Here is a 10,799-nt window from a genome sequence, read left to right on the forward strand (position 1 = left end):
TCATCACGTGGTGTCTCAGCACGAAGAACTATCGCAGCGGTGCATACTCAGGGAGAACACTTATACCTTGAAATTTTAGTGAGGGGTCATCTTATAATGCTACCGCCGTACTAAGCAAAATAAGATGCATAAAAGATAAACATCACATGCAATCAAAATATGTGACATGATATGACCATCATCATCTTGTGCCTATGATCTCCATCTCCAAAGCACCGTCATGATTTCCATCATCACCGACTTGACACCTTGATCTCCATCGTAGCATCATGGTCGTCTCGCCAACTATTCCTTCTACAACTATTGCTAACGCATAGTGATAAAGTAAAGCAATTACATGGCGTTTGCATTTCATACAATAAAGTGACAACCATAAGGCTCCTGCAAGTTGCCGATAACTTTTACAAAACATGATCATCTCATACAATAAGGTATATCACATCATCTCTTGACCATATCATATCACAACATGCCCTGCAAAAACAAGTTAGACGTCCTCTACTTTGTTGTTGCAAGTTTTACGTGGGTGCTACGGGCTTTTAGCAAGAACCATTCTTACCTACGCATCAAAACCACAATTGTGATTTATGAAGTTTGTTGTTTTAACCTTCAACAAGGACCGGCCGCAGTCAAATTTGATTCAACTAAAGTTGGAGAAACAGACACCCGCCAACCACCTTTATGCAAAACTAGTTTCATGTGTGTCGGTGGAACTGGTCTCATGAACGTGGTCATGTAAGGTTGGTCCGGGACGCTTCATCCAACAATATCACCGAATCAAAATAAGACATTGGTGGTAAGCAGTATGACGATCACCGCCCACAACTCTTTGTGTTCTATTCGTGCATATCATCTATGCATAGACCTAGCTCGGATGCCACTATTAGGGAATGTAGCATGCAATTTCAAAAAAATCCTACGATCACGCAAGATCTATCTAGGAGATGCATAGCAATGGGGGGGAGAGTGTGTCCATGTACCCTCGTAGACCAAAAGCGGAAGCGTTTGACAACGCGGTTGATGTAGTTGAACTTCTTCTCGTTTCGACCGATCAAGCACCCAACGTACGACACCTCCGATTTCTGCACACGTTCATCTCGATGATGCCCCTCGAACTCTTGATCCAGGAAAGTGTCGAGGGAGAGTTTTGTCAGCACAACGACATGGTGACAGTGATGGTGAAGTGATCCGCGCAGGGCTTCGCCTAAGCAGTACGACAATATGACCGGAGGCGTAAACTGTGGAGGGGGCACCACACACGGCTAGGAAATGTTGTGTGTTTTAGCGGTTCCCCCCACATATATATAGGTGGGAGAGGGAGAGGGGCTGCAAGGGGCGACAAAAGTAGGAGTAATCCTACTTGGACGCCTCCTCCAAGTCGAGGGACGTCAAGAGGGAGGAGGGGAAGGAAAGGGGAGGCCGAATCCTCCCCTTTCCTTCTCCCTTCCCTTCCTTTCCTTCTCCTCCTATTCAGCCTATAGTGGGCGCACCAGCCCCTTTTGGGGCTGGTCTGTCCAACTCTTGACCCATTAGGCCCATATAGCTTGCCGGGGGTTGCCCGGAACCCCTTCTGGTGACCCGATACATACCCGGTACCCCCAGAACACTTTCGGTGTCCGAATACTATTGTAACACCCCGGATGTAACTTTCCCTTTTTGTACTCCAACTCTTGCCGTTTCCAGCGTTAAGTTATATTTATTTCCTCGGGTTCGGGTTTTTGTCTCTGTGTGTTGTTGTCGTTGTCATGCATCTCATATCATGTCATCATGTGCATTGCATTTGCATACGTGTTCATCTCATGCATTCGAGCATTTTCCCCGTTGTCCGTTTTGCATTCCGGCGCTTCGTTCTCCTCCGGTGGTGAATTCTACCTTTCTTTCATGTGTGGGGATTAAAAATTTCCGGATTGGACCGTGACTTGCCAAGCGGCCTTGGTTTACTACCGGTAGACCTCCTGTCAAGTTTCGTATTATTTGGACTTCGTTTGATACTCCAACGGTTAACCGAGGGACCGAAAATGCCTCGTGTGTGTTGCAGCCCAACACCCCTCCAATTCGGCCCAAAACCCACCTAACTCTGCTCCATCGTCTAGAGCGTTCGATCACGATCGCGTGGCCGAAAACCGCACCTCATTTGGACTCTCCTATCTCCCTCTATGCCTATTTAAACACCCCCCGAAATTCGGATCCCTTCTCTCCCCGAAACCCTAGAAATCGCCCCCGCCGTCACCGGACACGTCCGGCCGCCGCCGGATGAAATCGCCACCGCCGCCCGCGCCAATCAGGCGCTGCCACGTGGGCGTGCGCCCACATCCCCGCTGCCTCGCTCCTGCCGGCCCGCCAGGCCCGGGGCGGGCCCTCCTCCTCCGCCGCCTGGGCCGAGCTGCCCCACCGCCGCCTCCTCACGCCCGCGCCCGCCGCCTCCTCACGCCGCCACCGAGCCACCTCCGCTGGCTCCGGCCGCCGCAGGCCATTGCCGGCCGGCGCCCGAAGCTCCTCACCGGCCTGCCGCCTCCGCCCGCCGGCGCCACCACCAGCCGCCGCCACCGCGCCCTGCGCCGCCGCCCCCGGCCACCGGCGTCCGTGCCCGCCGGCCGCCGCCGTCCGGCCTCCCCCTCGTCTTCGGCAACCTCCTCCTCTCCGGCAACTACAGTTCCTCGCTGGAGTTCCTCGTTTTCCGTGCGCGAGATCTAGATCCAAAAACCCTAGGTCAAATTTTCGTCTAAGTCCCAGATTTTTTTCAGCTCAAGTGCTCATGTTCGTAGCTCCGTAACTTTGCATCCGTAGCTCCGATTCATGCATATAGCATATCAAAATGTTCATCTCAGAGAGTACATAATTTCATTCCATTGCATAATTTTCATTTGAGTTCATCTTGATGCCCGAAATGCTGTTAGAAGAGGGCTACTTGAGTTAATTGTCAGATCTGTTACTCCGTTTAGCACTTTTGTCATTTTTGCCATGATTATTGTGTGCATGATATGCCCGTGTGCTCTACATATGTTTTGTTAAGGGTTTTGTCATCTTTCCAGAGGTGCAACCCATGTATTTTTAGGATGTGTGTGGTGACTTGTGCAAGCTTGCAAAGTGGTGCACTTGCTAATTCTGTTTTCAGGGACTTAGTGATTTCACCAAGTCCTGGAGCTGTTCATCTCATGATGCCATATGTTCATGTTGTTTCCTAGTGATCCGTGCCTCTTTTGAGGATGATCAGTAAGGGAGTTTTGTTAATATTGTAGTGCTTCATCCATCCATGTCTTTGTTTGCAATTATGGAGGACCCTAGCTTGAGTCAATCGAGCTCTACTTTTGCTACTTTGTGAATCTGGGCAGATTGTCAACTTGTTTGCAATTTTGCCGGTGATGTTGTAGTTGAACCGTGCATGCTATGCTATTGTTCTTGCAATTTCTAGCTTGCATTTTGTGCCTTCTTGATGGATGTATGCTTGTCTTTCCATGACTTGCACCGTAGTGAGTGCATCGAGCTCGTAAACATGCCTACTTGAGTTATATTTCAGCATGTGTCAGTTTTCTCTAAGTCTTAAAACTGATTATATTTTTGCTATGTTCACATGCTTGCAATTGTATTTTATGATCCCTTTTGGCTCAAGGTCACTAAGGGACTTTTGTTAAGCTCTTTGAGTAGCTCCATGCCATGCTTTACCTTGCCATGTTCAGGTCCTGTAGCATGTAGTTTTGTTGCTCCGAAGAGGGCTACCTGATCTGAAATTCCAGACAAGTGTTAATTTCACTTAGTCTGAGATCTGTTTGCCATTTGCATTTTTGCCATGTTTGTTTGAACCTGTTAATGGATGAATTGGCCGTAGCTCAGTGCTAGACTTTTGTTAAGCATCTTGTGTGCATCCCTACCATGTTTTGTTGTCATGTTTGGGTGCTGTAGCATGTTCATCTTATTGCATTTAGATGCCTACTTGCTGTAAATCGCAGACCGGTGTCATTTTGAATCGCTTGCCATTTCCAAACCGTAACTCCGATTCCGGCGTTCTTTATATCGTTTTTAAACGATTTCATCTCATATTTCCAGTGGCACACTTGGAATTCCAAGTTGAGGCCAGGTTCATGCTTTTCCTGTCATATCTTGCATTTTGCCTCCCGCATCGCATCCCGCATAGCATATCATCTTTGCATCGTGTTGTTTGAGTTTGCACGTGGTTGATTGTATCCTTGTTGCTTGTTTGTCTTGTTTGGGTAGAGCCGGGAGACGAGTTTGCTAACGAGGAGCCCATTGAGTTTTCTTTCGAGGATCCAGTCAACTCTGACAACTGTGCAGGCAAGATGATCATACCCTCGAAATCACTACTATCTTTGCTATGCTAGTTTGCTCGCTCTTTTGCTATGCCATTGCTACGATGCCTACCACTTGCTTTCAAGCCTCCAAAATTGCCATGTCAAACCTCTAACCCACCATGTCCTAGCAAACCGTTGATTGGCTATGTTACCGCTTCGCTCAGCCCCTCTTATAGCGTTGCTAGTTGCAGGTGAAGATTGGAGGCCGTTCCTTGTTGGAACATTTATTTACTTGTTGGGATATCATTATATTGCCATGTTATCTTAATGCATCTATATACTTGGTAAAGGGTGGAAGGCTCGGCCTCTCGCCTAGTGTTTTGTTCCACTCTTGCCTCCCTAGTTTCCGTCATATCGGTGTTATGTTCCCGGATTTTGCGTTCCTTACGCGGTTGGGTTATAATGGGAACCCCTTGACAGTCCGCCTTGAATAAAACTTCTCCAGCAATGCCCAACCTTGGTTTTACCATTTGCCACCTAGCCTTTTCCCTTGGGTTTCGCGGACTCAAGGGTCATCTTATTTTAACCCCCCCGGGCCAGTGCTCCTCTGAGTGTTGGTCCAACCTAGAGCACCGTGCGGGGCCGTCCCTTGGCAACTTGGGTTACGTTGGCTCCCGTACGCTTAGCTTATCCGGTGTGCCCTGAGAACGAGATATGTGCAGCTCCTATCGGGATTTGTCGGCACAGCAGGCGATGTTGCTGGACTTGTTTTACCATTGTCGGAGTTGTCTTGAATTACCGAGATACCGAGTCTGATCGGAACGTCTTGGGAGGAGGTCTATTCCTTCGTTGACCGTGAGAGCTTGTCATGGGCTAAGTTGGGACTCCCCTACAGAGATTGAACTTTCGAAAGTCGTGCCCGCGGTTATGGGCAGATGGGAATTTGTTAATGTCCGGTTGTAGATAACTTGAACCTTAATTATTTAAAATGAATCAACTGAGTGTGTTACCGTGATGGCCTCTTCTCGGCGGAGTCCGGGAAGTGGACACGGTGTTGGAGTAATGTTTGCGCAGGTTGTTCTCTAGTTTCTCGCTCGTGCTTTGCCTCCTCTTCTCGCTCTCTTTTGCGAATAAGTTAGCCACCATATTTTCTAGTCGCTTGCTGCAGCTCCACCTATATTTACCTTGCCTTACCTACAAGCTTAAATAGTCTTGATCGCAAGGGTGCGAGATTGCTGAGTCCCTGTGGCTCACAGATTACTATTACACCAGACGCAGGTCCAGATGATTCCGCTCCAGGTGACGCGCTTGAGCTCAAGTGGGAGTTCGACGAGGACTCTCAGCGATACTATGCTTCTTTTCCTGATGATCAGTAGTGGTGCCCAGTTGGGGGTGATCGGGACCGTGTCGCATGCTGGGTTCTCTTTTATTTTGGCGCCGTAGTCGGGCCATGCGTGTTTGGATGATGTAATGTTATTTATGTACTTGATTGACGTGGCGAGTGTAAGCCAACTATGTTATCTCCCCTTTATTTATTTATATTACATGGGATGTTGTGAAGATTGCCTAACTTGCGACATATGCCTTCAATGCGATTATGCCTCTAAGTCGTGCCTCGACACGTGGGAGATATAGTCGCATCGAGGGTGTTACAACTATCGTCCTATATATGAATCTTTACCTCTTGACCATTTAGAGACTCCTCGTCATGTCCGTGATCTCATCTGAGACTCTGAACAACATTCGATCACCAAATCACATAACTCATATAATACAAAATCGTCATCGAACGTTAAGCGTGCGGACCCTATGGGTTCGAGAACTATGTAGACATGACCGAGACACCTCTCCGGTCAATAACCAACAACGGAACCTGGATGCTCATATTGGTTCCCACATATTCTACGAAGATCTTTATCGGTCGTACCGTAATGACAACATACATTATTCCCTTTGTCACCGGTATGTTACTTGCCCGAGATTCGATCGTTGGTATCTTCATACCTAGTTCAATCTCGTTACCAACAAGGCTCTTTACTTGTTCCGTAATGCATCATCCCGCAACTAAATCATTAGTTACATTGCTTGCAAGGCTTATTATGATGTGCATTACCGAGAGGGCCCAGAGATACCTCTCCGATACCCGGAGTGACTAATCCTAATCGCGATCTATGCCAACCAAACAAACATCTTGGGGATACCTATAGAGCATCTTTATAATCACCCAGTTATGTTTTGACTTTCGATAGCACACAAGGTATTCCTCCGGTATTCGGGAGTTGCATAATCTCATAGTCAAAGGAATATGTATAAGTCATGAAGAAAGAAATAGCAATAAAACTTAACGATCATTATGCTAAGCTAACTGATGGGTCTTGTCCATCACATCATTCTCCTAACGTTGTGACCCCGTTCATCAAATGACAACACATCTATATGGTTAGGAAAGTTAACCATCTTTGATTAATGAGCTAGTCTAGTAGAGGCTTACTAGGGACACTGTGTTTTGTCTATGTATCCACACATGTATCAAGTTTCCGGTTAATACAATTCTAGCATGAATAATAAACATTTATCATGATATAAGGAAATATAAATAACAACTTTATTATTGCCTCTAGGGCGTATCTCCTTCAAGCATTATAAGGTATCAAGTCTTCTTTACTCCCATACGCAACAACCCCCTTACTCAGGTTTAAGCTTTTGTCACTCTACCAACCCACTATAAGCGAATCATGAACATATTGCAACACCCTACAACGGAGATCCCTCACGCTTGCATGACACGGAGAGCACCATAGGACAACACCAATAATAAAACATACAACTCAAACCAATCGTGATCATCAATCAACCCATAGGACAAAACGAATCTATTCAAACATCATAAGATAGCCACATATCATTGGATAATAATATATAGCGTTGAGCACCATGTTTAAGTAGAGATTACAACGGGGAGGAGAGGTGTTACAATGCTGCATAGAGGGGGAGAGAGTTGGTGATGACGTCAGCGAAGTTGTTGGTGTAGATCACCGTCACAATGATGGCCCAGGCGGTGTTCCGGCGCCATCGAGAGAGAGGGGGAGAGACCCCCCTCCTCCTTCTCCCTTGACCTCCCCCCTAGATGGGAGGAGGGTTTCCCCTCTTGTCCTTGGTCTCCATGGCGGCGGAGGGGCGAGAGCTCCTCCAAAATTGGATCTCTCTCTCTCTCTCTCTGTGTGTGTTTGTGTGTGTGTGTGTGTGTTTCTCTTCTGTTTCGCGTCCCTGTCTTTTGGCTTTTCACCATTTCTTAAATATCTGGAGGTCCGTAACTCCAATTGGGCTGAAATTTTAACACGATTTTTATCCGTATATAAGCTTCCTTGCGGCCGAAGGACACCTCCAACCGACCTTTGGGGTGGCCACAAGCCTGTCAAGCGGGCCCTGGGTAGGGGGCGCCCCTAGGGCTTGTGGGCCCTCGGGCATCGTCTCGCATTGGTTCCACTCCCAAAATCACGTATATTCCAAAATAATTCTCTATAAATTTTTATCGTGATTGTACTTCATTTGATATGGATATTCTGTGAAACAAAAAATATGCAACAAACAGGAACTGTCATTGGGCACTGGATCAATATGTTAGTCCCAAAAATAATAGTATAAAATGTTGCCAAAAGTATATGAAAGTTGTCGAATATTGGCATGAAACAATCAAAAATTATAGATACGACGGAGACGTATGAGCATCCCAAGGTTAATTCCTGCTTGTCCTTGAGTAGGTAAATGATAAAAGACAATTTTTGATGTGCAATGCTACCTATCATAATCTTGATCATATAATCTAATCATGGCATGAATATTAAGACACGAGTGGTTCAAAGCAATAGTCTATCGATTTGACATCGAAAGAATAATACAAGACATGCATGTAATTCATCGTTGCCTTTCATAATAATGGAGCTAAAGTAAACAACCTCTATACACTTAATTGGGGTAAGCATGACACACACAGTCTTCGCTGCATAAATTATAAAATCATGAGCACCTTGGTGTCAAACCAGGCAATTGGATCATACTTCTAACGTGCTTCAGCATTTTCAACTTCACTCAATACATGAGCGTGAGCCATGGCTATGGCACTATGGGTGGAATAGAATGCGGTGGTAGGGATCAATAGGAGAAGAAAGAAAGTCTGACATCAACTAGGCGGATCAACGGTCTATGGAGGTGCCCATCAATTGATATCAATGCGAGGAGTAGGTATTGCCATGCAACAGATGCACTAAGAGCTATAAGTGTATGAAAGCTCAAACTGAAAACTAAGTGGGTGTGCATCCAACTTGCTTGTTCATGAAGACCTCGGGCATTTGAGGAAGCCCATCATCGGAGTATACAAGCCAAGTTCTATAAAAAAATCCCACTAGTGCAGGATGCTACTAACGCGACATTACGATCAGAGACCCTTCGACGAAACTGTGTGCGATGCAATAATCCCAAACGGTGATGTAAAAAAACCGTCAAAAATATGCAAAACATTTGCGATGAAGGATACATCAAACACGGTTCAGAATTTAGATGCGTGCGCGATGAGGGGCATACGGTTCAGTTCAATGAACTGTTTGCGATGAGGCAAAAGAACAGAAACGGGCAGTGATTGCTCTCTGACTATAGTGCGAGAAAAGCTTTTGTATGCTAGGACTACATCGGTATTTCCCCAAAGAGGAAGGGATGATGCAACACATCGACGGTAGGTATTTCCCTCAGTGAAGAAACCAAGGTTATCGAACCAATAGGAGAACCAAGAAACACAATGCAAACAACACCTGCACACAAATAACAACACCTCGCAACCCGACGTGTTAAAGGGGTTGTCGATCCCTTTAGGGTAACGATGCTTGAAAATTGTAGTAGATTGAAATAATAGATCACAAATAAAATAAAGTGCAACAAAGTATTTTTGTATTTTTGGTTTGATAGATCTGAATAAAAATGCAAAGGAAAAGTAGATCGCAAGCAAATATATGAGGAAGAAGATCCGAGGGCCGTAGGTTTCACTAGTGGCTTCTCTCGAGAAAGATACCAAACGGTGGGTAAACAAATTACTGTTGGGCAATTGATAGAACCTCAAATAATTATGACGATATCCAGGCAATGATCATTATATAGGCATCACGTACAAGATTAGTAGACCAACTCCTGCCTGCATCTACTACTATTACTCCACACATCACCCGCTATCCAACATGCATCTAGTGTATTAAGTTCATGGAAAAACGGAGTAATGCAATAAGAACGATGACATGGTGTAGACAAGATCTGTTTATCTATTGCGTAGATATATATCCCATCTTTTTATCCTTAGTAGCAATGATACATACGTGTCGGTTCCCTTTTCTGTCACTGGGATCAAGCACCGTAAGATCAAACCCACTACCGGGCACCTCTTCCCATTGCAATATACATATATCAAGTTGGCCAAAAAACCCAAATATCGGAGAAGAAATATGGGGCTATAAGAGATCATGCATACAAGAGATCAAAGAAACTCAAATAACTTTCATGGATATAAAAATATATGACTAATCATAAACTCAAAGTTCATCAGATCCCAACAACCACACCGCAAAAGAGTTACATCATATGGATCTCCAAGAGACCATTGTATTGAGAATCAAGAGAGAGAGAGAGAGAGATGAAGCCATCTAGCTACTAACTATGGACCCGGAGGTCTACAAAGAAGTACTCACGCATCATCGGAGAGGCACCAATGGAGGTGGTGAACCCCATCCGAGATGGTGTCTAGATTGGATCTGGTGCTTCTGGACTCTACGGCGGCTAGATGAATATTTTGTTGACTCTCCTAGGGTTTTGGGAATATTTGGGTATTTATAAAGCAAAGAGGCAGTCCTGGGGGGCACCCGAGGTGGGCACAACCCTCCAGGGCGCGCCTGGGCTTCCTAGCGCGCTCTGGTGGGTTGTCCCCTCCTCGTGACTCCCCCAGGCGCTACCAGGGCCCAACATGTTCCTTCTGGTCCATAAAAAATCTCTGTAAAGTTTTGTGGCATTTGGACTCCGTCTGATATTGATTTTCTGCGATGTAAAAAACACGGAAAAAACAGGAACTGGCACTTGGCACTATGTCAATAGGTTAGTACCAAAAATGATATAAAATGACTATAAACTGATTATAAAACATCCAGATTGATAATATAATAGCATGGAACAATCAAAAATTATAGATACATTGGAGACCTATCAGCATCCCCAAGCTTAACTCCTACTCGTCCTCGAGTAGGTAAGTGATAAAACAGAATATTTGATGTGGAGTGCTGCCTATGATGTCATATCATATTCTTTTCTTTATAGCATGGACAATTGGAATTTTTATGTGATTCAAAGCAATAGTCTAGTTTTGACATAATAAATTAGATACTCAAGCATATCAACTAGCAAACATGTCTTTCAAAATATCAATGCTAAAATAAGTTATCCCTACAAAATCATATAGTCTTGTCATGCTCAGTCTTCATAACACAAAGTATTTATCATGCACAACCCCGATGACAAGCC

Source organism: Triticum urartu, chromosome 1, assembly GCF_003073215.2.
Source record: "Triticum urartu cultivar G1812 chromosome 1, Tu2.1, whole genome shotgun sequence".
NCBI classification, from domain to species: domain Eukaryota; kingdom Viridiplantae; phylum Streptophyta; class Magnoliopsida; order Poales; family Poaceae; genus Triticum; species Triticum urartu.